This window comes from Heterocephalus glaber, unplaced genomic scaffold, assembly GCF_053883595.1.
Source record: "Heterocephalus glaber isolate CG9 unplaced genomic scaffold, H.glaber_assembly_v1.0 deba00001509, whole genome shotgun sequence".
In the NCBI taxonomy this organism is placed as follows: domain Eukaryota; kingdom Metazoa; phylum Chordata; class Mammalia; order Rodentia; family Bathyergidae; genus Heterocephalus; species Heterocephalus glaber.
Window position 1 is genome coordinate 51,127,912 of NW_028258325.1, and position 25,135 is coordinate 51,153,046.

At 34.7% G+C, this 25,135-nt stretch overlaps 1 protein-coding gene across 29 annotated transcripts in view; it reads left to right on the plus strand.

Moving 5' to 3' along the window:
* Window positions 1-25,135, plus strand: part of Adgrl3 (adhesion G protein-coupled receptor L3) — an 878,168-nt gene that overhangs the window by 166,888 nt on the left and 686,145 nt on the right. For all 29 annotated transcript variants that reach the window (XM_087187879.1, XM_004849675.4, XM_021262304.2 and 26 more), the window contains exon 2: window positions 17,261-17,326. The gene's annotated coding sequence lies outside the window, so the exon portion shown is untranslated. The remainder of the gene's footprint in view (window positions 1-17,260; window positions 17,327-25,135) is intronic.

Genomic DNA, 25,135 nt, shown 5'->3' on the forward strand with positions numbered 1-25,135 from the left:
GGGTTTAATGGATCCTAAATTACCTACTTTTACCATTAATCTTTTCAGTAGAGAGAGTCACAGGAATAAGAGTATTTCTTTCTCTCAATCATCTAAATGTATAAGAATGTAAATGTAGGAAGTATCAGAGATTCCTAGAGTAATCTCATAGGAATACATGTTTGAGGTGCACATGGGAGCTAGATTAATTTCATGTTGTGATCTTAAGAATTGTGCATATTCCTAACTTAAGTTTGATTATAGTTTATAACATCCAAACCAACATGAAAGGAGGAGATTATTAGAAATAGGTGCCACAGGGTCGGGGATTTAGCTCAGTGGTTCCACCGCCTGCCTCGTAAGTGTAAGGTCCTGAGTTCCAAGTTTGATTCCCGGTACCCAAAAAAAAAAGAAATAGGTGCCCCAAAGGAGATTGATATTCTTAGTCAATATGATATATGAATAATTCCTATAGAAATTAATACTATTCAGCCTTAAGAAGAAAAACAGCAAATTAATAAAAGAAATGGCATTTAAGTGTGTGACAGAGGACTTGACCAAATAGTTTCCATATGTACCAAACACATTACATAAAAAAGTGAGAAATGGTCTTTGGCCCCAAACGTGAAAATTTTCTAAACACATAAATATAGCTGATCAGCCTGGCTTGGTGGAGCACACCTGTAATCCCAGCTACTCAGGAGGCTGTGGCAGGAGAAGAGCAAGTTTGAGTGCCTGGGCACGTTAGCAAGATCCTGTGTTCAAAATGAAAAAGGAAAACATCAAAGAGATCGGGGATGTAGCTTAGTGGTAGAGTGCTCCTGGGCCTAATCCTCTGTATGACAAGAGCAAAACAAAACAAAACCGAAAACAAACAAAAACAAAAACAAAAAAGCTGCTGAATGCAAGATATTTTAGTGGACTTTTATAATGAAAAAGGATGAAATCCGTCAGATATTTTTTGAGCACCTATTTGTCATACAATCAATACTGTATCATAATTGAAATGATTCACATGTAGCAGCAATGTCTACATGTAGCTAATATTCAATGTAAGCTATCAAAGAAGGACAACATCGTGTTATGAAATGAGAGGGAAGCTTTTTTTCACTAAGACTGCCCTTATTGAAATACCTGTTTTTGAGCTAAGCTGTGAAATATAAAAATGGTATAGCAGTATATCCTCACAACATTGGGTTTCAGAGTTTGAGCCTCAGTTTTTCATAGATTTTTTTCTTTAGAATCTAATAATTATATGTGGAAGCCCTGCAATTTGTGGAAACCGCAGTTGTTTTTTTGCCGGGGAGGTTTGCAAGTAGCGAATCCTAGAGCATTATTCAGTTCTCCTTGCTGCTGATTGGCTGCTGCCCTTTAACCCATCTCCCAATGCACAGCATTTCTTCATCATGACAGGCTGCTGTACCCAGTGTAGCTATCTCCAGTGTTCTAGGTTTTGTTCTTCTTAAAGCCCTAAGATGCCAAAACACCCTGCACCTTCTAAGGCTTTATTTATTTTTTTAAAGGAAGAACACACACATCCATGCTGGACCTTCCCAGTCTTCCATCCCTGTCTCCAGCCTACCTTTCTCAACTTCTCTTCTGAACTTCTTCTTCTAAGGCTTTATTAATACAGTATTTTATTAAATTAAATTAAATTGCATGCCTGCAGGAGACATAGCATATTTAGGGCTTAAACTATAAAAATTGACATTTATAGGCATTTTTCTCACTGTATCTGAAGTTCTAGGTTTTTCACAATTCACAATACTCTGGGAACATAACTCTCATGAATATTGAAAAAAGTTAAGTGGATGACGAGAACCTGCCAATTTTTAATTTTTAGGCCTCCCTTACTCGTCTTAAAATCAGGAAAGTAATATAATCCCTCCTCATAGTGTTATAAAGGACTAATGAGTTACTATATAAAAGGGCTTGCACCAGGGTCCAGCACAAAGCAAAGTTTGCTGATTTTATTGTGAATTTCCCTGTATGTTAGAACAATGCCTGGGAAGCAACCATTGGAATTGGCAGAAAGAAAATAGAAGATAATGAAGACTGATAGGCTTTTATCAATTTAAACTAGGAAAAAGTATTTAAAATATATGAATACCACCAAACTTACTCTTTTTATTAATTAGCATAATTTGTGAAATTCACATATTGTCATAACTTTGAAGAGAAACATCTAGAAACAGAGGACTTAGAAAATTAACTGTGAATTGTAATATGAAAGTCCTGTGAGGAATGATGTGGTTTTTTAAAACAATGTAAGCACATATTTGAAAATTAATATATGTAATAAAATTAATTGATTAAATTACTCTTTGATGAATTGTACAATATCTGCATGCTTATTGCTAATGTATATATTCCCAAGCTTTGTGTAGCTGTTCACCAATGAAAAGCTTGTCCTCCTATATTTTGACCAGAGTGCAGTATATTGATACTATTGTCCCATGAATAGCCCTTAACTGCCTCTTCCCTGGGTTTAAATTCTCTGTTATCGATACAACTGTCTAGCCTGAGGAATTTGAAGTATTTCTTTCAGCACTCTATATTGAGTGACCTGAGATACTAATTTGGCAGCTTCTCTAAGTAATTTATCAGTCTGTGTAGCACTTGTCTGAAAGTTAGTTTCAGAGAAGATATTTGTGGTACTGCCATGGAAGCCCTGATGCTTCTACTCCTGGGAGTGGAATTTTCAGTTTAAACTGCAACTTTTGTGTTTCTTTCTAAAGTTTTAATCAACATAATTAAAATCTAGTATTATTTCACAATTTACTATTTTGCACATTTCACTCTTTGTTACTTTTACTGTTTTCCTCTCCTACTGCTGCTTACTAGGCTCCTGAAATAGCTGGGCTGTGACCATGTAGGTTACAATGCCGAATATCATGTCAGCATATCATTTATTTCTGTTTCCAATATTGTGTATATTTATATAGATGTTGAATTGTGACTCTCCTACTTAGTAATTCTCCCATGTAGAGAAAGTTTTGACTTCTCTGTGCTGCAGATTCATCACCTTTTAAATGGGGAAGATTTTATTTATTCCCTTTTGAGCTAAGTAAAATTAATTGTAGCATTTAGGGCCTTCATAGCTAAGAAAGTTTTGTGCCTACCATGTGCTAGACATAGTTCTGCGTGTTTTTCATGGATTACTTAATTTAGTCTTTACAGGGCCCGGGGATTTAGCTCAGTGGTTCTGGCACCTGCCTCACAAGCACAAGGTCCTGAGTTCGATCCCCGGTACCAAAAAAACAAAAATTTAGTCTTTACAAAAACAAGTTATGATAGCTCTTACTACTGATTTTATAAATAAATTGAGGTATAGAGTCTAAGGAATTTAATATCATGCTGCTAGTGTGAGAGTTAGGATTTGTAATCCTGCATTTGGTTCCAGAGCACATGCTATATGTGTAGTTTACTGTTATTATGTATTTATATTATATGTTATATGTATAATCTAACAAATAGAGAGTGTAATTAAATATTCAGTAAATGATATATCTGTTCTCTGTAGTATTGTGAGTGATACATGAAACATGGAAATATCAGTGTATGCAAATTATGTCATGGTGTATAGTTGCTTCTGTTCCAAAACTAAAAACAATTCCTAGGGTGCCTTGAGCTCTGAAGAAACATATTTACCAGCTAAATACATACAGCTTTGTAACCCCCCCAGGTTTTATCCGTAGAAGCTGCAAATCTTAACCAAAAATTTTCCATAACATCTGTGTCTCTTTGTCTCTGATAACAGAAAAAATAAGCATTTGTTTCTATAAATTCAATATAATACCTGGAACATTTAAAATATATGATGAATATAAATTGATGAGAATAATGATGAAAGGAGGAAAGATGATATTTATAGAGTTTAGAAAAGCTGTAATCAATTTTGTTATGCAAGGTTTCTCAACAAATTGATTACTTACTCAATAGTTCATCTGAACTAGAATTTACCATTTACCTGAAATTCAGTTTGGCATAGATAGATGTTCAGGTATTTAATGATATGCTAGCTACTTTCTCTGAGGACAGTATAATAGGTTGAGGGCAAGATGAATACATATATAGCTAGTTTATTTTAAAGGAACTTTTCTTTTCCATATATATATATATATATATATATATATATATATATATATATGAGAGAGAGAGACAGACAGACACTAGAGTTACTGAAAAGGCTCTAGATTTCTATGAAGGTGTAAACTTATGGAACACTTAAGTGGCGAAAATTTGACTGTCTTTACCCTCTAGACACGTAAACATCAGTGTCTTTGATGCATTAGAAAGGTTCAAGTGGAATGTAGCCTGGTATGTTGATGACTACGCTGAGACTTAATAGAGCATCTGTATCATTTCTCCCAGTGGGAAATAGCAGTATGTCGCCTTGTAATTTTTTACTACTATATAATAAAATACTGCCATAATAAATAGCATCTAAGCAAACAAAGTGGATTTGGATTGAATCCATTTTGCCTTCATCACTTAGTATATAGCTCAGGCTTTTAAGTAGTTGTGTTTCTGAAATTGGCTTAATTGGATCAACTTGCATTTAACTGTCTTTGACTTCAATGAAGTAGAAACCAATATTTTATTTTTATTTGCTATCTAATATTTAGGTGATGTTTTCATTAAATTTTCCTTTGTATTCCATTGTGGTTGTTAACATAGTTCTGCCAGCTTGTGATTGAAATTGTTCTTTGATTGAGTGGAATTCTTAAATTTATTATTGCTGTTCTGTTATTTTTACTGTTATTATTCCTGGTGTTAATGTTGATAATTAAATAGTTCCAAACCCAGGTGTACTGTTACGAATTTGCACAACTGATGGTGCATGTCCTGGAAGCAGGAGGTAATGGTTAGCTCAGTTTTGCAGCTCAGTTAGCTAGCCTAGCTTCAAGTATATTGTGGCTCCTTCTTTGTCTATTGGTTTTATTATTGAATGAAAATGATAATAAACAAATTTTTATGTGAAAGCAAAATGTTCTTTTTATGTGAAAGCAAAATGTGAAAGCATAGGTTTTTTTTCATGTATTTAAAAAAGTTTTCATCCTTGTTAATAAAGGTTAAAGTGACACGTTAAAATACTATAGAATTTAAAAGCTGTGGCCTATTAGGAATATTGCTAATCACTGCAAGAAAATTGTAGAGGTGAAAAGATGATTTGAACCACATTTTCCAAACTTGTTCATTGGTCCCAAGGAAATCCCAGTTCATCTTTGACCTTGATATTTGACTATACTACCCTAGTATGCTATTTTTACAGTTGTGATAAGCATATAATTATCATGTAAGAGAAGATAAATTCATGGCTTTCCTGTACAGCATGGTCATTTAACTTCGAATTCTATATTGAAGGAATAAGAGACGTAACATTTTTTTTTATTTATAGACATGGGTAAAATTTTTATGTATGAATATTTAATCCTGTAGGAATTTAAGTGTGTAACCATAAAGGAAAAAAATTAAGAAAACAAAATTATTTTAGCTATTAGTATTCCTTTTCTGATTCCTGAATGCATTCTTAAAAGAAGTTGCTTATATCCAGTAACAAGGGTTGTGGTTTCAATCTAACAATCTCCTCAGAGTCTCTTTTGTTTGGAGGTAGCTCCTAGTTGGATGAGGCAGTTAGTAGAGATGTGACCTTGGAGAAGGCTGTATTCTTGAGCCTGTTTTCTCCCTTCTCTCTGGTTCCTGGCTCCCCTGGGTTGAGCAGCTGTGGCCCACCATATCCTTTTTTCCATACTGTTTCTGCCTTGCAACCAACTGTTATGGTTTACTTCTAGATGTACTCCAAGAACCTCATGTGCTCAGCAGTAGGGCTTTTGGAAGATGATTGGACAGTACTGGCACTGCAGCCAAGTCTGATCTTAGGAGGTGGCAGTGGGTCAGTGGGGAATTGACCAGAAAGGTATATCACCTCTATGACTCCTTTCTTCTCTCTCTTCTTCCTGGCTACCATGAGATGAGCAGCTTTGTATCCACTATACCCCTCCACCATGCCATTCTGCTTTGGAGCCAGTAGACAATGGACTAAAAATGTGAGCCAAAATAGAGTATTCTTCCTTTAAATTGTGGGTCTTGGGTATTACTCTCAGCACTGAGAAGTGTCTAAGACACTGTTAGCCATGGACTGAACCCACTGAAATTGTGAATCAAACTAAATCTCTTCTCTTGAAAGTTATGGCAAGTATTTTGTTTCATTGATGAAAAAGTGACTAACATAAATTGTAAAATAAATTCAGTATCAAGTTAATTTAAAAACATAAAAAAATTAATTTAGATAAGTCATTTCACTATTTTATTGTTGTTTTACTTTTGTTATTCTGAAAAATAGTGTTTAATAGATATTTTGGATTTGTTTTTTCCTGTGGTACTTGTGATTGAATTTAGACCCTTTGAACCAAACTACATCCCTGGAGATTTTTTGTTTTGAGATAGGTGTCCCTAAGTCTCAGAATTGTCTACACTGGGTTTGAATTTGCCAGCTTACTACTTTAGCTTCGAAGAAGGGTGGGATTACAGGCATGTGCCCCCATGCCTTGTGAGCCTTTAAAAATTTTTTTTAAGAGACACATTGAAATGTTAATTATCTTAAAAATATTTTTGTGGGTACATGTGTTTTTCTTTCCAGCAAGGCAACTATTGAAAAAAATTCTGGTAGACACTGTATGTCAGCAGTGATTTGAATTTTTCCTGTCATGGTTATGTGATACTTAAAGAATTTAAATTATACATATATGTACATATGTGTGTGTTGTATGCTATAGAAGTAAAATGGAAACACTTAAATATATAGAAATATACTTAAGTCTTCCCTTACATATGGCTTCAGTTACCCTTAGTCAGCTTTGCTCTGGAAATATTAAATAGAAAAATCCCGAAACAAACAATTCTTTTTATGAAACCCATGCCCTTGTGGGTAGTGTGAGGAAATTGTGAATTGTCCTTTCCTGCTGCATATGACATGAATAACTCCTTTGTCCAGTGGATCCGCGCGGTATGTGATGCCTACCTGCCAGTCACTTTGTGTGTCAGATCCACTTTCAGGGTGCCGCAGTGAGTGTAATCAGGTAACACTTACTTAATAATTGCCCCACAGTACAACTGGCCATTGACATACCAGTTGACAGTGTCAATTGACACTGATCATTGAGACATACCAAATAAAGCTTTATAGCTTTGTACTTGAAGTATTTCCTTTAAGTGAAAAGGCAAAAGTACAGAAAGATATTTTGAAAGAGATCATATTCTCATAGCTTATGTTACAGTTTATTTTGAAATTGTCTTATTTCATTCTTACTGTTATAAATTTCTTAATGTGCCTAATTTATAAATTGAACTGTATTACATGTATGTGTGTCTGTAGAGGAAAACACAGTGTAGATGGGGTTTGATACTGTCCATGTTTTCTGACATCGACTGGAGTCCACAGAGAAGCTGGACATTTGTAATGTGCTCCAAAGAAAAGGCTAAAACATACATACGTGCACGCACACACACACACACACACACACACACATACTTTAAACTCTAGCAAGAGTGTTAACTTTTAATTTTCTCCAATATCAGTATTATTAGACCTTATCTATTCATAACTAGTTTGAATCATTCATCAGTAAACCTTTTGTTATTTTGAGTCTCATTATTGTGATCCATGGGGAAATTCTGTGGTTAGAGAAAAATTTCTAAAATACAGGAGCAAATATCCAACCTTTTTATTTTGCCCAAACTTCAAATATTTGCTAGTTTGAATAACAAAACTATTTCCAAAGTTCTTTGTCAGTTGTTTTCTGTTTTCCTCAGAGTGTCAGGTCTTTGGATAGTTGCTAATAGGTCAGTACACTGATTCCGCTTTCTACTCATCAGAGCTTTGTATAGGAAGGGAAGCATATCTGAGTTCTAACCGATAACCTCTGCAATGGTTGTGATCATTGAGTTTTACTGAAGTGTCCCTCAAAAACAAAACAAAACAATAATAAAAATATCCCAACCCATTTTCTGATTTAGGAGTATTAATTATATTGGTCTTAGTTCCAGATATTGGAGTCTCAGATAAGGGGCTTAAAAATTTGGAACATAAAGCATGCCATATATAAGAATCAGAATAGAAGATTTTTTTGCTTGAAATTTTGGACAATGTAAGAAATACAGTTTCATGAAATGAAATGCAAGCAGTGTTTGAATGAGAAATGGGGAAGACAGTGTAATGATGCAAGGGGGATACTTGATATGGAAACTAATCACTTTTAGACCTCCAGGCAGATTTTTTTTTTAATTGTGCAGAAGCATTTCTTTATTTTATTCTTTCTGCTTTTTGATTTCGTACCCCTGTGCTTACAGCGTTGGAACATTCCCAAAAGACTCTGGCAGAGGTCACTGCTCAGAAGCCTCTTAAACTTCAGTTAGAATACATTCATTGATTTTTTTTTTTAATAACCAAATGAATGAGGATTTTTGGAAGAAGAGAATCTGAGATTCAGTGTCAGGCTTGGTGACCCAAACAGTTGTGAACCTTTGAGAACACCTCGTTAGATGTCACATTCTCATCTTCAGTAAAATAGCAAAACTTATTCCATATTCTCTTGAGATTGACATTACTTGACAATTTATAGATGTGGGAGAATAAAAGTCATTTCTCTGGAACTGACATTCAGTAACTGCATAAGTACACAGAAATGCAGTAAATCTTTTCTTAAATTCAAGTTATGATTCTGTAGAAAATACTTGGTAGTATGTATTGGCACAGTGACCTTTCCTTAAAATTTCCTCTGTACTACTTCCAGTAGTTTGAGATTAAACTATTCTATTTGTCCAAATTTAAGTGAAGGGGAAAGTGCACTTTTCTTAACTAAAAACATGATCATTAAAGACAGGATATTTAAAAATGTTTAAAGAAACAATCTTTTCATATTCAGCATTTCTGCTTTTAAAATGTCTTACTCAAGTTTTGGACAGGGCAGATATTTCTACATCCATAATTCCAGGAGAATGACTGGACATATGACTTAGCAAGTGCACTCCCCAAGTTATCCTGATTTACACCATTCAGAACCGTCTTTCAGGTTAATCCCTGTGTGCCTCTTTGGTTGGTGTTACAGAAAAGGAGATAGAGTGATGGTAGACAGTTTCTACAGATTGAAAGGCAATTATTGTGCATTGCCTTTCAAAATGATTTAGTGCAAAGATTACTCATGTACATCTCCAGTACATTTGAAGTGAATTAATTCACATGTGATCTTTCTAAAAACTATCTGTTATAAAGAAAAAGGTGATTGAATATGTTTTTCTTGTATATTCATCTTAGGAAAAAGTAAGACTAATATGAGCTTTAAATATATATATTCAAAGCAGTAGCAATCATTGTCACTAGGTTGTGGGTATATTTTGAAAATTAATTCTGTATACTTTATGGATTGTAGTTTTCCATTTTACAGGAATTCAGAAGCCAATTTTTTCCTTTCTGACTTGACTCTTGTATTTTGAAAAATGTTTATTTTTAAAATGCATCATTTTACTGAGTCAAAAAAATATACATTGATGTCTATCATTCCATTTCACTAAAATTTCTCAAATACTAAATTATTGTTTTAATTTTATTACTTAGCAAACTGTTGAAATTGTTTTGAACTTTTTTGTCAAGAATTTAAAAAGGAATATACAGTTGTATAGTATTATTTAATCATTAAACTGATAGGTTGTAGTGTGTTCTACTAAAAAATGATCATTTGAGAGTATAGCGGAGGTATGTATTATTATAAGGAAGCTCAGTTATTGCCATTATTACAGAAATTGGAAACCATAATTAATAGGCAAATATGTCATGTGTAATTACAGTCATAACATGGCCAGTTTGAAGAGTAAAAACACAGGGAAAACTAATAGATTATTTTTATGTTTATAATTTAAAAACCATTTCTCAAGCAGAGAAAGAAAAGAGCACTCATTTCTGGGGCAGTAATCCTCCGAAAGATCACCAAGTCTTCTAAAGAGTGGACAGGTGAGCTGCTGACTTTCTGTCCTGAATGTTACATGCCAGGGGACCCTCTTCCCCAGCTGTGAACCTGTCTCGCCCCTATGTAGTTTCCATTGTAAACTGAATCCTTTTCCTAGATGTTTGTTCTGGCTTTCATCAGTCACATCTGCTCTATATTTTACCATCTTCTCTTCTATCCTTGGAAGCTTCTCAGTTTCCCATGTGGGATAGAATTCTAGAACTCCTCAGAAGGTGAGTTATTTGTAGCAGGTTTTCTCTTATGCCATATATAATAGTACATGGTTCCTCACACATCAGGTGAACTAATGCATCTGTGAGTCAGTCCTTGGCCACAAGAAAGGAGGTGCTTGTTCCTGTGAAAGCTTTGGATATTTGAGGAAGAATAATAACCTGCCTTTCAGTGTCTTCTTCCAGGCTGAAAAAAAAAGAGTCAAGTCATACCCCTGGCAGGATTACCACGGAAATACAGTGCCCTAGCCACCTACCTGCTGGAGTGAGAGTTTTGTTCTTATAGGGACAGTTCCTGGCTTACAGTGATTTAATTTATAATCCTGTGACAGCACAATGGTACAAAGGTGCTAAACAGTCAGTAAAAACTAGACTTTGAATTGTGATTTTTTTCTGGAGCAGGTGATGCATGTTATGATATTCTCTCTTGGCGCAGGACAGCTTTGGTGAGCTAACAACATACCGTCAGCCACTTGAGCAACAGAATTGGCACTGATAGTGTACTGTGTGCTTAGCGACACTGCTCAGTAGGTTAGATGTATACATGAATGTACAACCTACCATATTTTCATTTTATGATGGCTTTATTTGTACATACCTCATCAAAATTTGAGGAACACCTCTTCATTTGTGGACTTCTGATTAATCAGGGAATTACCATGTTTGTGGTGGCAGAAACAGTCTCATTGTTATTGGTCAAAGACTAAGGGAAATAAGTAAATGCTAAATGGTCTTCTTCTTTTTTATTTTCTCTCCCTTTTTTTTTTTTGGTACTGGGGATTGAACTTGCATCCTTGTGCTTGAGGGGCAGGCAGCGGAACCACTGAGCTAAATCCCCAGCCCTCTTCTTTTTTATTTTAACAAACAGAATACGTTCTCTGAGGGGCAAGAATGTTTACCCTGCCCTATTCTCAGCCATTACTGCAGTGGCTAGATATACAGTGGATGCTGAAGTAGTTTGACCTTTCCTGCTTTTTGTCTTTGCTCTCATATCCTGTGGTATGATATGATAGAGTATCCTGTCCTGCAGTAGCCTATTTATGCAGACAGGAAAACTGGCTGACACTACAATAAAATTCTTCCTTTGCTGGCATTAATTATAACTTATTTTGATGTTTATGTAAATATAGTATAAAAAGTTCAAACTTCTCTAAATAAAAATGTTGGAAAAATACCGATTATGCTTTGAAGATTTTTTATTTTGGATTTTCTGCAGTCTTTTTAACTTAATAAGCTATGGATTGTCTGTGTGTGCATTTTTATTTTCTTTTGAGAACAGGGTCTCGCTATGTGGTTCAGACTGTCATTGAACTCACTATGTAGACCAGAGTGGACTCAGAGGCAATACACTTGCTTCAGCTTCCCAAGTATTGGAATTATGTACCTGTGCCACCAAGCTGAGCTATACATTTTAAATATGTGTCTCTATTTTCTTTTGGCTCTCCCAAACAAAATTAATATTTTTTTCATTCATCTCATGATTTTTAATTTCATTTCATGAGGAATCTTATGAATAATTTCATCTAATTCTCATGTTAATAATGAAGGTAGTAAAAAGAGTTGAGTTTTTTTTATAATAAGTTATAATAAGTTTTACAAAAATAAATAGGAGAATTGACATATTTAGTAATCATTTGAACATTGGATTCTCCTTAAAGTTAGTATCTTTTTTTCCCTTAGTGAACCTGTATTTCTGCTAACTTTGCATTTAGCTTGCTCTTCTCCTTGCTTAACCTGGAAGCTATGTTTATTGATTTGAGTTCTTTCTTCCTTTCTAATTCAGCTACTTAAAGCTATATATTGGACTTAAAGCATTGCTTTACCTGCATCCTATAAATTTTGACATGTTGTCTTTTGCTTTATTTCAAAATATTTTCTTTTCAATTTTCAAATATTGAGAGCTTTCCAATTATTCATTAAGTCCCAAATTTTTTGATCTCTATTTAATTCTCTTTAAGTTATACAACACATTTTATATGATTTTGGTTCTTCTAAATGTACCAAAATTTTTTTATAATCTGATGTTAAGTCTAAATGTGAATAAGATGGGGGAATTGTCAAGCATAATGGGATAGATCTTCCATTGTTCTTACCAGAGTTCATTAGTTTTTCTTGAATAGTTTATAATTTGTCATATGATTGGTTTATTTCTATTGTCATGAAACAGTTCTTTGGTCAATTTCATCCATTTTTACCCTTAGTATTGGAGAGAATATTTGCCAGGCTACTCACATAGCTATTCTCACAAATCAGCTGCCAAATATTACCCTTAATACGGGGACTATGGTGTCTTGGGTCAGTAAGCTAGCACAAGTGGAAAGAATGAGTGGATTTATAATGAAAGTTTGTACTATCTACTTAAAGTGCACCAAGAATTTCAAGACGAATTTGTACAAAAAGAGGTGAGACTTGGGAAGATGAGACTTCAGCACAGCTTATAGCTTTGAATGCATATACAGAGAGAGCAAGTGCTCTGGGAACAGGGGTTTGCATTCACAAGCTGCTTTCTACAGAATAGTGTTGCCTGAGGAGCCAGTTAGAACTCAAGGTGACTGATCTCAGCATTTTATTTGACAGAGTGATGTCCAAAAGGTGCTTATAAAACTAAAGAATGTAATGATCCTTAGAATATCTTCAAAACATGTCTCTATGGAAAGCACTATGGTGCATTTGTAGATTATTGAGCAGAAAATGATCATGAGAAAAATGAATTTCTGGAGTATTCTGCAAGGTAGACTTGAGAGGTCATAGAAGGTATTGTGGTCAGTGGTGATGGGTGGGTGAATTAAGGAGTAATCATCTTGGTCTCAACTTGACAACATAATTTGGTAAATGTGGTAATTTTCATTAATTACAGTTTTCTTATCCATGAAATAGGAGGAAATTGTTTCTCTGCCAACTTTACATAGGGTTTAGAATTATGATACTAAAAATAGGGATGAAGAAAACAAATCTGAACACTAAGGAGAATAATTTGGTGGCATGTGATGGTGCTTGTCAACAAGGAAAGAAAGCAGAAAGCATTGGAAGGTGACCAACAGAACAGTAGAGTGAGAATTGAAGGGGGCATTTGGAAAGAACAGTTGAACATCCTGACATTTGAGACATAGCATTTGAAGACCCAGGTGAAGGCAGGGACAGGGAATGCCACCAATGGTCAGTGTGTCTGCTTTCATATCTTTGTCTCATTGTTCTATTTAAATACTAAGCAATTTGAAATGATAGATATGAAGGCCATATGTGTACCTAAAGGTAAAAATGACTTGAGGACTAAGTTTTTGTCTCATACACATGAAAAATAGTGCATTATAAATATTTCTCTTGCTTGTGTTGCTTTTTTTTAATTTCAGCAATCACTGACCTATTAAAAAATATCAGGTTTGGAGATACAGCTCAATGATAGAGAGCATGTTTAGTATATACCAGGCGCCAGGTTCAGGCTCCATCATCTTACATTGCAAATCATTTAATTGACAGTGGCATGATCTTTACAAAAATGTTTGTTCATGTCATTTCTTCATTCCCTCATGAAACTATGCTACATTGTTCAGAAGGTGAGATCACATAATTTTGGAATTAATTCCATTTTCACTAAGAAAATGAAGTTATCTTTTTATTTTAATTCCAAACTAATTTTTATTGGGTCTTCCTGGCACTTCATTGAAATTTGTGACAGTGTCTTCCAACAATGATCTAGGTCATGAAATTTTGAAATAATTATTTTCTGAACAACTGATTTAAAGAAACTGATTTTCTCTTGGTTACAAATATCCTCTCAACATGTGTAAAAAATGGTAGTCCATGTAATGCTATAGGAGAGGCTTTGGGGTATAAATTCTGTATCCCAACATTTTGTAGTAAAATTCTAGCTTTAGTACTTAGTGTTTTAGAACTATTATGTGTAAACATGATTCATAGCCATACAAACCTCAGAGGACTTTTAAAGTTTAAGTGAGAATATAGTGTGTTTAAAACAATATCTGCCACATAGTAAGATTTTTATTAATAAATATATATGTCATACTGCATATGAAAATATTATATATTTTACAGATATATAAAATGTATGTATATGTATATAGGCGTATTGTGTTTTTTGGCCTATCTTAGTATGTGGAAATTTAACTTGAACATTCATATTTATCAGGTATTCCTATTTATAAATTTTAATTTATGAACTGAATCTTATTTTTCATTTTGACATCTTTTATATATGATTGCTTTACAAATTTTGTTCTAAAAATTAATTTAACTTTTAATTCTTTATAAAAGCAGTCAGTACTAGACATAGAGTATTTCTATCTGGCTCACAAGCCCCCTCACGAACATTTCAGTGCATTGGCTTTCTGTCACTTTTGCAGCATGTATAACTGTAAAGTAATGAAAATACTGTTGGAGTAGATACTCGAATGCATGCATTTCCATCCAAAACATATCAAATTTTTATGTTCTCCTTGAGTACTTTCCTTCTAAGTAGTTGCATACTAATGTTTATAGTAGTTACATACTAATGTTTATAGTAGTTACTTTTAGAAATCACTTTTAGATCAATTAAATTAAGTATGGAAAATTTAGCCCTATTACCTTATAGAACAGCATCATTTGATGGGATACATGTCTTTGTCCTCCCGGGACTTTTTAATTCCCTTCACTTTTCCTGTCTTCTTTCCTGTGTTTTACCTCACAGCTGCCCTTCTGCTGAGGATGCTGAGTGACGCTAGGTGAGCTTGTTTTTGATCTGAGCTGTCTGCCCACTTTTCAGGGCCATAAGTGGTTGTAATTTAGTGAAACCCCAAGACACTGAACAACCAAATTATAAACTGAAGATTCTGTGTTCTTAGAAAAAGAAAGGAAAACAAGACCTAGAACTGTAGCTAATGTGGCTGAATTTGAAGGCCCATGTAATAATACACTTCTATTGTTCAGTCCCAATTTATCTGGGCCTAATACACACATTTTCTAATAAATAAACTTTTTAATTTATGAAAATGTAAATATCTAGTTTACACTGTCTACATTTTTTAGGGGCTCTTACTTGCTTGTGTGTGTTTTGCTTTTGCTTTTGCAGGTGTTTTGTTTTGTGTTTTGTACTGAGGATTGAACTCAGGGCCTTTGTTCTGAGCTACATCCCAAGCCCTTTTTATTCTGTGGTGAGGTCTTGATAAGTCACGCAGTTGTCCAGGCTGGGCTCCAGCTTGGCATCCGGTTGTCTTAGCCTCCCAGAGTGCTCAGATAATAGGCATGCACTACAGTACCTGGCAGGTGCTTGGTTCTTTATGGAGAAATGATACAAACTGAGGAAGTCATGATGCCTGTTCTTAAGCAAGTCTTATTACACTGTAGAATTAAGCGAAATAGGAAGATACAGTACTCAGGGAGGTCTGGGAACATCAAGAAAGCACAACTGGCACTGTGTGTGGTGAAATGGGTCTGGTGGTATCAGAGAACACTTTTAAATGCTTAGATGTCAAAATGGACTCCCTGAGAAAAAGATGTACAGGGTGATGGTAAGTTTGGGAATGCTTGTGTTGTCTTTGCCCATGATTGTTCGAATATATAAAACATTTTCCAAATGGGATTTGTGCATACTTCAAAAAATGGGAACAAAAGAACATATTTGGTTTTTTGAAAGAATGCTTGTTGAGTGAAATTCAGCCAGTTGATTATAAAGTTGCTTTTAGTTGCCATTCAAATAGTCAGGTGTGACTTTTAAATGTGGACTTAGATCTCTCTTGTGGTATAATTCCTAGTGACTGGTGAAATATGGGTGGATGCTTACTAGCAAAACTATAGCAAGCTTCATCATGTAATATTTTAAAATCCGCCTTCATGATATACTACTGTCATTGTGAAGTTTCCACTAATTTGTTCTCATGTTAAATTATGCTGTATCTGACTTTAATCAATAGTGATTTTATAAAGGAGAACTCAATTTTAATTTTATACTATTGACTTTTTGCTCCATATCTAATTCCTTATCCATCTGGGGACAAGATGCTAGGATAGCTAATGAATTTTGTCAGTGTTTTGACATGTGTACAGTTACTTAACATTCTACTAATAGCCAAATACTAATAAAGAAATAACATAATGAATACTAAATATTACAATAATTAGTAGAACTGATGCCTGTGTAAAGCTCATAAACTCACTAAAAGGTGCAGAAACTGATGTGACTAGTTGCAGAATGGTTAGAAAACATTATTATCTGGAAGAAAATAAATAGAGGGCCGGGGATTAGCTCAGTGGTTCCGCCACCTGCCCCGCAAGTGCAAGGACCTGAGTTCGATCCCTGGTACCAAAAACAGAAAATGAGTAGAAGGAAAATACTTTGTATTGTAAAATGTCTGTCATTTTGATTACTACTTTAATAATAAAAAACAAATATCACGATATATTAAAGATGATCATGTAAATTAATGATTTAATTAAATTCATGTTTTGTATTCCTATTTGTTAAAATTTGAATATGTGAATGTTTTAAATCACTATCTCCATGTATGTATACATAAATACATGGAGAGAATGGGTATTTGTTTGTGAGTGTGTGTGTGTGCAGTTGTATAGCATGATGCACTAAATTCTTTCTCAATTTCTTTCCAACAGCCTTAAGGATAAAATTACTTAGTGCATGCCTCGGGTTCAATCCCCAGGACCACCTGTCAAGACAGAGGAGGGAGGAAGGAAGGGAGGGAGGGAGAGAAATCATTATTAGACGCATCACGATATCTTAGCTAGTAACTTATTAAAGAAACCAGAATATTTCTTGGCAAACTCAGAATTTATTTTAAAACCTTGTGTGTTCTTTTAATTAGGACAATGTTTTAGCTGTGTACCTAAGAAATTTGTTACAGGCCCAGTAAATTAGATGCAGGAGTATGTGTTCCATATCTCCTGAATTTCCACTTTTTACCCTAGTCTGTGATGATACCCCAAGCATTGTGAGAAAAAATAGACTTGTTAATAAGAAACATTAAAATGGTTCAACTATAACTATACAATAAACATATTATCTTCATCTAATTGAACCTTTTTTTATTTTTACAGAAATGTTTCATTCAATGAATCAGAGGGAGAGAACATGGATCTTTAGCAATTAAAGAACAAATTAAGGTAATAATATTTTTGTAATTCATATTTATTAGTAATTTCATTATATATTTAAGTTATATGCATTATGACTTTTTATCCTATTTAAAATATGGTATATTTTAAGTGAAATTTGACATTTTTGATATTGACATTTATCATTATATGTCTTTGGAAAATAATTGGACATATTTCTGAACAAATTATAAATAATATATTTGACCATGTTTGCTGAGGTGAGGAAATATACTCAAGCTTTACCAAAAATAAATAGGCAAAAAATACAGTTTTACTCATCTTTCTACCATTTTGGGAAGATATATATCTTGTGTTCACACTTTTAATGAATATGAAACAATTACATTGAACTTTTTTTTCCAATTGGAGCATGGACACCTACACAGTGTATTATTGGCATTTTTGTTAAATTTATTTCATTTGTTCTCAATTACATACCCATAAGAGTGAATATGAATATCAGGAACTAAAATGTACTCATTTTATATTCAGCAAAATGTTTACTATAAACCAAATTATTTTCAAGAGTGGTATTTCTGTTAATGATAACTACATTTTAGGGTACAACATGAAAAATTTCAGAGTATAATCTTTGGTCAATGTGCATATTTACCTCTTTGCCAGCAAATAGTAATTAGGAAACAGGCCTTACTATTAATCAACAATAAAAGTGCAACTTCCTCTCTTCTTGCAGTTACTGAAATCAATTCTTGTAAAATAACTCTACAATGTCTAGAGTAAAAATTATTAAAAATACACAGCCAAGAATTAGAAATATCACCTTTTCATGTTGTTCATATTAAAATGATTTATGTTCACTTAATTTTGAACCATTGATATAATAAGATATTTATGTAATATAATAATTGGTATGTATTTTAAACTACTATCAGTCTATTTTCAAAAATCTGTACCTTTTCATTTACTAAGAGTAGTGAGTGACTTAGGGCTAAGAAATATAGCACTTGGCTTTGTAGGCAGCAGTTTTTTCAATTGATATTCCTTCTTTAAAATATTTTTGCCTTAATTTTGTTGGCATTGTTTTCTTATCTGTAACATTTTCATGTGCAAACAGTATTTTTCCACTCTCTGAACAGATACCATTGCACCTTTCATTTGTTGGCTTATTGGCTCATTGCATTACTGTCTAAATTTTGCTGATATACTTCTGCTAAGTGGAATATGAAATGTATTATGTGGTACCAAAGGTTAGTGAAATTGATTAATGAAATTAATAAAAAACAGTCCCTTTTCATCATTGTTTATTTTTATAAAATTAATCCAAATAAGACTTACATGCATTTACTATGGTGTTTGAAAGCTGGTGGGGAAATGAAGCTCTAGATAACATACTGTGTACATTTTAGAACATACAATGACAAATGGCCACGGAGGGAAAGATGGGAGCAGTTCACTTTTATTGGAGGGTCCTGAACCCCTCACAGAAGCTGTGAAGTTCACAGAGTCCTCTGGAGACAGTGAAGATTAGGCCCAGCATTGCCAACCCATGGTTTGTGGTTTGTGAAAGATCAAGGACTAGCCATTGAAGGATGGGTATTTCTAATGTAGCAAAAGGATCACATAGGTGGCAAGACAGTCCTAATAGATAGGTTGGGTAATGCTTGTTTGGAATGCCCATGAAATACCATCTTTGTCAAAATGAAGCCTAATTGTGTAGCCTATGTGGCATCCAGATACTTAAGATTATTGAAGTGGATGTGGAATAAAATTTCAGAACCTTTCTTCATACGTGTTTTCATTAAGAAATTTAAGAAACAATTGGGGCTTACTAACATTTCCTATAATGAGTGTGATTGACCCCCCAGAATGAAGTTTCTAGAAGAACAATAGTGATTTTTACCATGTTGAATTTTATCATGTTGATTTGTTTCCTTGGTTTTTCACTGGGATATACTTTATATATATGTAATGAACTTACCACGTTAAAGTACATTAAATTCATTTGTTAGTAGTATAGTCACAGTTTTTCAGCTGTCACTATTCTCTAAGTAAAATTATTTTTACCACCCTTAAAATTCACCTTGTGTCCTTTAGTATTCATGTTCCATTCTTTTCTCATCTCCTTTCTTGGCAGCATACTTTCTGTCTCTATGGATGTATCATACAGAAGGAATTATATAACTTTCACATATGCTTTTTCACTTACCATAATGTTTTTGAGTTGTATACTAATTTAACAAGATTAATTTTTAATGTGTGAATAATATTATATGCATATACCAAATTTTGTTATTGATCCTGCAGTTGATGGATATTTGGAATTTTTTTCATGTTTTAAGCTATTATATATAATTACGCACGGTACATTGTAGAAATATCTTCATAGTTGTATAGTTGTATTCATTTTTATTGGAAATATACATAAAGGTAGAATTGCTGGGTCATATGACAGCTTTGTGTTCAGCTTTTTGAGGAACTTCTAAAATGTTTTCCAAAGTTTTAAAACCATTTAACATTCTAGTCACAAACATATTAATGTTCCAACTTTTCCACATAATTGCCATCATTACTGTGTGTCATTTTGATTATAGCCACCTTATTGGATGTCAAGTGAGGCTGATGGTGGTAGTTTTTTCTAACAGTATTTTAGTATGCTGGTGTTATGATGTCTGCTTCTATTAGTCACCTTTCCAACTGCTGGGGACAATACCTGATGCCCTCAACATAAAAAAGGAGAACTTTGATTGTCCCATGTTTTACAGAAATTCAGTCCATGATCAGCTGGTTTCAAGGCAGAAATACCATTGCAGAAGGGCATGGTGCATCAGAGATGCTTAGTTTATGACAGATGAGAAGAAAGCAGGGGAACAAGGGCAAAGGAGCAGTTACAGTTCCCAAGGCCACACCTCCCTGACACATCCAGACACACACTGAAGTGTGCTCTACAAGTCTCTATGGTGGATACCAAAGCCAATCAGGATGACACTCCACCCTAGCTGTCAACTTGACACCCAAAACTTCTTAAACATATTATGTCCAAATAAAAGGCAACACCAAGTCAGAATTCCGCCTAATACAAGTATTGTGCATGCAACTGGAAATGTAACAGTCTCTTCCCAAAGTCTCAACATTTACACCATTTTTTGAAAGTACATAGGACTCAAAGCAAACTCTTTATCTGTGAATCTGTGTTTAAAAAAAAGAAAGAAAGAAATTACAAAATCCCAAAATACAGTGGCACAGTGTAAACATTCCCATTCCAAAAGAGAGTAATAGGAGATAGAAAAGAATTGGACCAAAACAAAATACAAACCTAGCAGGCAAACATCAAGTCCATACTCTTAAGTGAAATAAATAAGACACACATGTGTAAATAACAAATAGTATCTCTGGTTTGAGGACCTAAAAGTGTAAGTAAGGATCAAAATGTCTAATAGATAATGTGAAATAGGAAGATAAGGCTCAAAGAGGAAGGGGAAGTACAAGAGGTAAAGGAAGGGAAAGGAATAAATATGAGTAAAAGAAAAAACGGAAACAAGTTCTTTGTAAATAGGGATGGGTGGAGGAGTGGAAGGGAGGGTAGGGGAATAGGAAAAAACAAATAAAAGGCACAAATTTCCAATGATGAATGTCATCATATTGTATACCTAAAATATTCCTATAAACTTAATGAATTAAAAGAAAACATCAAGTCATGTAGCTCTGTATCTGGTGTCTGGGACACCGGGTGGTAAAGTATGAGTTCTTTAGGGGTTGGGTTGCCCCACACATAGACCTTTGCCTGTGCGGCACACATGGTCTCCCTGCCTCTACTCACAACTATATCTTTCCTCAGCAGACATCCCACGCTCCTGGCATCTCTGACTTCCTGGCCTCTACTGTATCTTTGGCTGTATTCCCACAGCTCTAGACATTGCCCTTTCAGGGGCTCTTCTCCTGGCTTTCCAGGCCTTCTTTTGAAATCTGGATAGAAAACTCCTTGTCTCCCCAACTCTTGAGTTCTGGATGCTGGTGAAATGAGCATCACATGAAGGCACCCAGGTCTGCTGTCAGCAGTGGCCAGGATCTCTTGGACCATGGCTGTGGATGTTTTTGAGTGCTTGGATGGCTGAGTGCAGTGAAATGAATCCTGGGGAACCAGTTTCCCATGAGTTCTTCTGAAACAGGGGCCCTAAGATTCTGTTCTGAAATGAAAGGCTGATACTTTTCCCCCTTGAGCCTGTGGTGGGTAAGTTTTGATTTCTGAGATTTCCACAAGGCATCTTTTTTTCTGTCCCTGAACAAAATACTTGGTTTCTTTTCCGTGCCACTAATCTCTTTAGGAAGCACATCTCTTTTGGCTCCAACTTTACATGTAGTTCCATCTGGACCAAAATTTAAGCTTTTCAAATTCTTCTGCTCTGACTTCTGCCCCCAATTCTCACTACAAATCTAGTGAAAAGCTGCCAGCAGTACCCATGTCACAGGCTGAATGGAATTTCCTCCATCACATTAACTAGTCCACTTCCCCTAATGTTATTCTCCTGCAAAGTCTCAGGAGATGGACAAAAATGCAGAGATATTTTCTTCCAGAATGTCACACACATGGTCTTGATCATGTACCAATGGAATCCTTCTTCCTAATTGAGGTCTCCTGGAACTGGCCTTTACTTCTGCATTCCTATCAGCATTCTGGTTCCTCTGAGTTCAAAGCAGAATCATCCATCAAGCTCTGCCTTACAGCGCTCTGTTCTTGTAGCCCACATCTCTGGGCCTTTCCAAGCTCCTCTAGCAAACTAGTTGCACAAGCTTCTAAACCACACCATGAGGTACACTTATGACCATTTATCTGCTATCAGTTTTCCCTGTTAGTCTGCTTCTATTGCTGGACACAATGCCCAACAACCACAATTTAAAGGAATAGAGGTCTCATTTGGCTCACGTTATGAGATTCTGTTGACAGTCAGTTGGCTCCAAGGCAGAAAGATCATGTCAGAATGCTCTCGCAGAAGAAAGATGCTCAGTTCATGGCAGTTGGAAAACAGAGCAGGGGAAGAACGTCAGAGAAAGGCATGAGGGAAGAGACATCAATCCCACCTCCATGACCTACCCAGACATCCAGAACTGTGCCCCGCAAACCCCCCAGGCAAATTCAGAACCAATTAAGTTGACACTGGATCCCACATTGCTTAAGTGTATTTATTTGATTACTGTCAGATTTAAACTTGTCCTCACATTGAGACAGTTTCTTTTATGTAATCCTATGTAAAAAATAGCAAGATGAAGATTATTTGATTCATACCACTCAATTCAATGATAAAAAAAATTGGCAGATGCCATTTTCCCTATTTCTCCTATATGGGCGATATTAATTTCATTATACAAACATTGATAACCTATTCAGATGTGTTGAAGGGCTAACCAGACATTTAAAATAATGAAGAAGACTAGGAACTATGGATTTATTTCTTATCTCAAAAGTGGTTAAACTTGTCCTAAAAATATATTTTTTCTAACAATGTATTTTTTAAGTTACATGTTAATGATAGTACACAGCAACATATGCAGCAGAACCCTTAATAACATCTGAAACATAAATTAAAAATCTTTCTGGTTTATTCAGCAGTATTTACATTCTCACCAAGTATGAGATTTCCAGTTTCTCTGGATATTTTCTAACAGTTTTTTGGTACTGGGGATCGAACTTGGGACCTAGCATTTGCAAGGCAGGCAGCAGAACCACTGAGCTAAATCCCCAGCCCTTATTCAGCAGTATTTAAAGTCATGCTTAATCTAGCAATTCCAAAAATTTTCAATAAACTTTATGATAAGTCTGTAAATGTGTTATTTGAGATTTCCTCCACAGGATGAATGAAGTCATAGAAGAGATCCTAGTACTTCCTGCTGTGGTAAAAATGGCTTAATTCATATGTGAAAAATTATATAGCAACAATTAACAATGTATTACTTAGAAAATATTTTTTGAAGGATGATATAAAAGTCTTTGATTTAATAAAAATAAGCAAGTATTATAACAGTTTATATAGCATGAGAAAATTATTCTTCGTTTGGCTAAAAGTTGTATTTATTCTACATGTGTCATTGTATGACATTGGATAGATTATATTTTTTAAAATCACATTCACTGATATATATTTTACATAACGCCAACTCGCTATTTTTAGTTTATAGATCTGTATTGATTAGCACAAAAATTTGTGTAAGTTCTGCATAAATAAATAGATGGAACATACTTCTCACCCCTAGCTATTACCTCATGCCCCTTTGTAGTCTGCCCCTCCCTCTACAGTCTGCACTAAGAACTGTTATATTCCATTGTAGTAATTAGATGCAAAAACAACTGAGAAAACAGAGGAAACATCACAAATTGAAGATAGATCTAGTATGATATAGGTGTGTTACCCTCTCAGTGCATTAATTTTTCCTATGTAACATGAGGTTCATAAAGTTTTCTAACATAGCATTTAGAATAGAGCAATGCATATCTTAAGCACTGTGTAAATGTAAAACAGAGTACTGTTTTTTGGACTTTAAGAGAAAAGATGTGCTGGAGAAAAGGTATATTTTCCATATTAAATAACCTCTTTAAATGTATTTAACCACAAAGCATCAAAACATAGTTTTTAAAATAAGAACCATTCATACAGAAATTGTGGTTACTGTCTCCACTCTTTCAATTCATAGCATACACCTGTGGAGTAATCCTTATATTATCTTTCTCACTCATTGCATGCTCACCAGCATATTCTGTCTGACCATTTGTGGGGGCCTCCTAGGCCACTACCTTGAGCTGCCTGGATGGTGAACACCCAGCTAGTGTTTTCTTTGATGACTTGTTCTCATTGTAAGCCCGAGTGCTGTTCAGGCTCTACTCTAGCTGCCCTGGGAATGCACTAGGCCACTCTCTGTAAGATCTTAGTCTTCTTGATCCCTCTTCCAATCACAGTCTCCTCAGTTATTCACTGGCTTGTTTCCTAGATTTCAAATACTCTCTTCTTTTGGCAGCCTTCCCTGAACATGCAATTTACAACTGAAACTGCCCTGGAGCACCTTTTGCCCCCATCTTCTGCTCTATTTTTCTCCAGAACATGTATTACTGCATAAGACATAATTTTGTTGATTACCTGTTCCCATTAGTTCACACATCCAAAATATTATCTCTTTAAAGCATCCTTTTAATTTTTAAACTTTTGTATCCTTTATATTGTAGCACTGGCTTTGTTTTGTAATTCATACATTACAGAGATAACTCTTGAAGCATGTGGGTGACTACTTGACCAGAGGCAAGTGGATTATCTGAGAAGTATTTATAATAAATCAGTTGAGGTATGAGGAAAATTCACTTTGAGGCAACAACAATGTGGTCTGAGTAGTAGTAACAGATTTCAGAATATTGAGAGATCTTAGTGACTGGATTGCATTTGAGTGGAGAGAAAAATTGAAAATTAGGAATTAGCCACAGGTTTGAAACTGTCAACCCTATTGGTTGTGGTGCTATTAACTAAGCAGCTCTGTATGTTTCTTTAAATGTCTGTGAGTGTGAATGTGTGTGTGTGTATACAGAAGTAATGATGGAATGTTTTACAGAAATAGCAGTGTTTAATTTTTTATGGATATAGCAACCAGAACTGAATAACAACTTTCATATCTAGATAGAAATGGTCTCTATTAATATAACACCTACAGTTGTATCATAATTTTTCTCACTTTTTTACTCCTTTGATCATAAAAATCTTAAGTTTACATTTGCTGTGAAATTACATTTTCTAATTAATTTCAGATCCACTCTCAGAAAGTGCAGAATGTGAAAACTGGCCACAGGCACAGCACAAGCATGTTAATTATTCAGAGAGT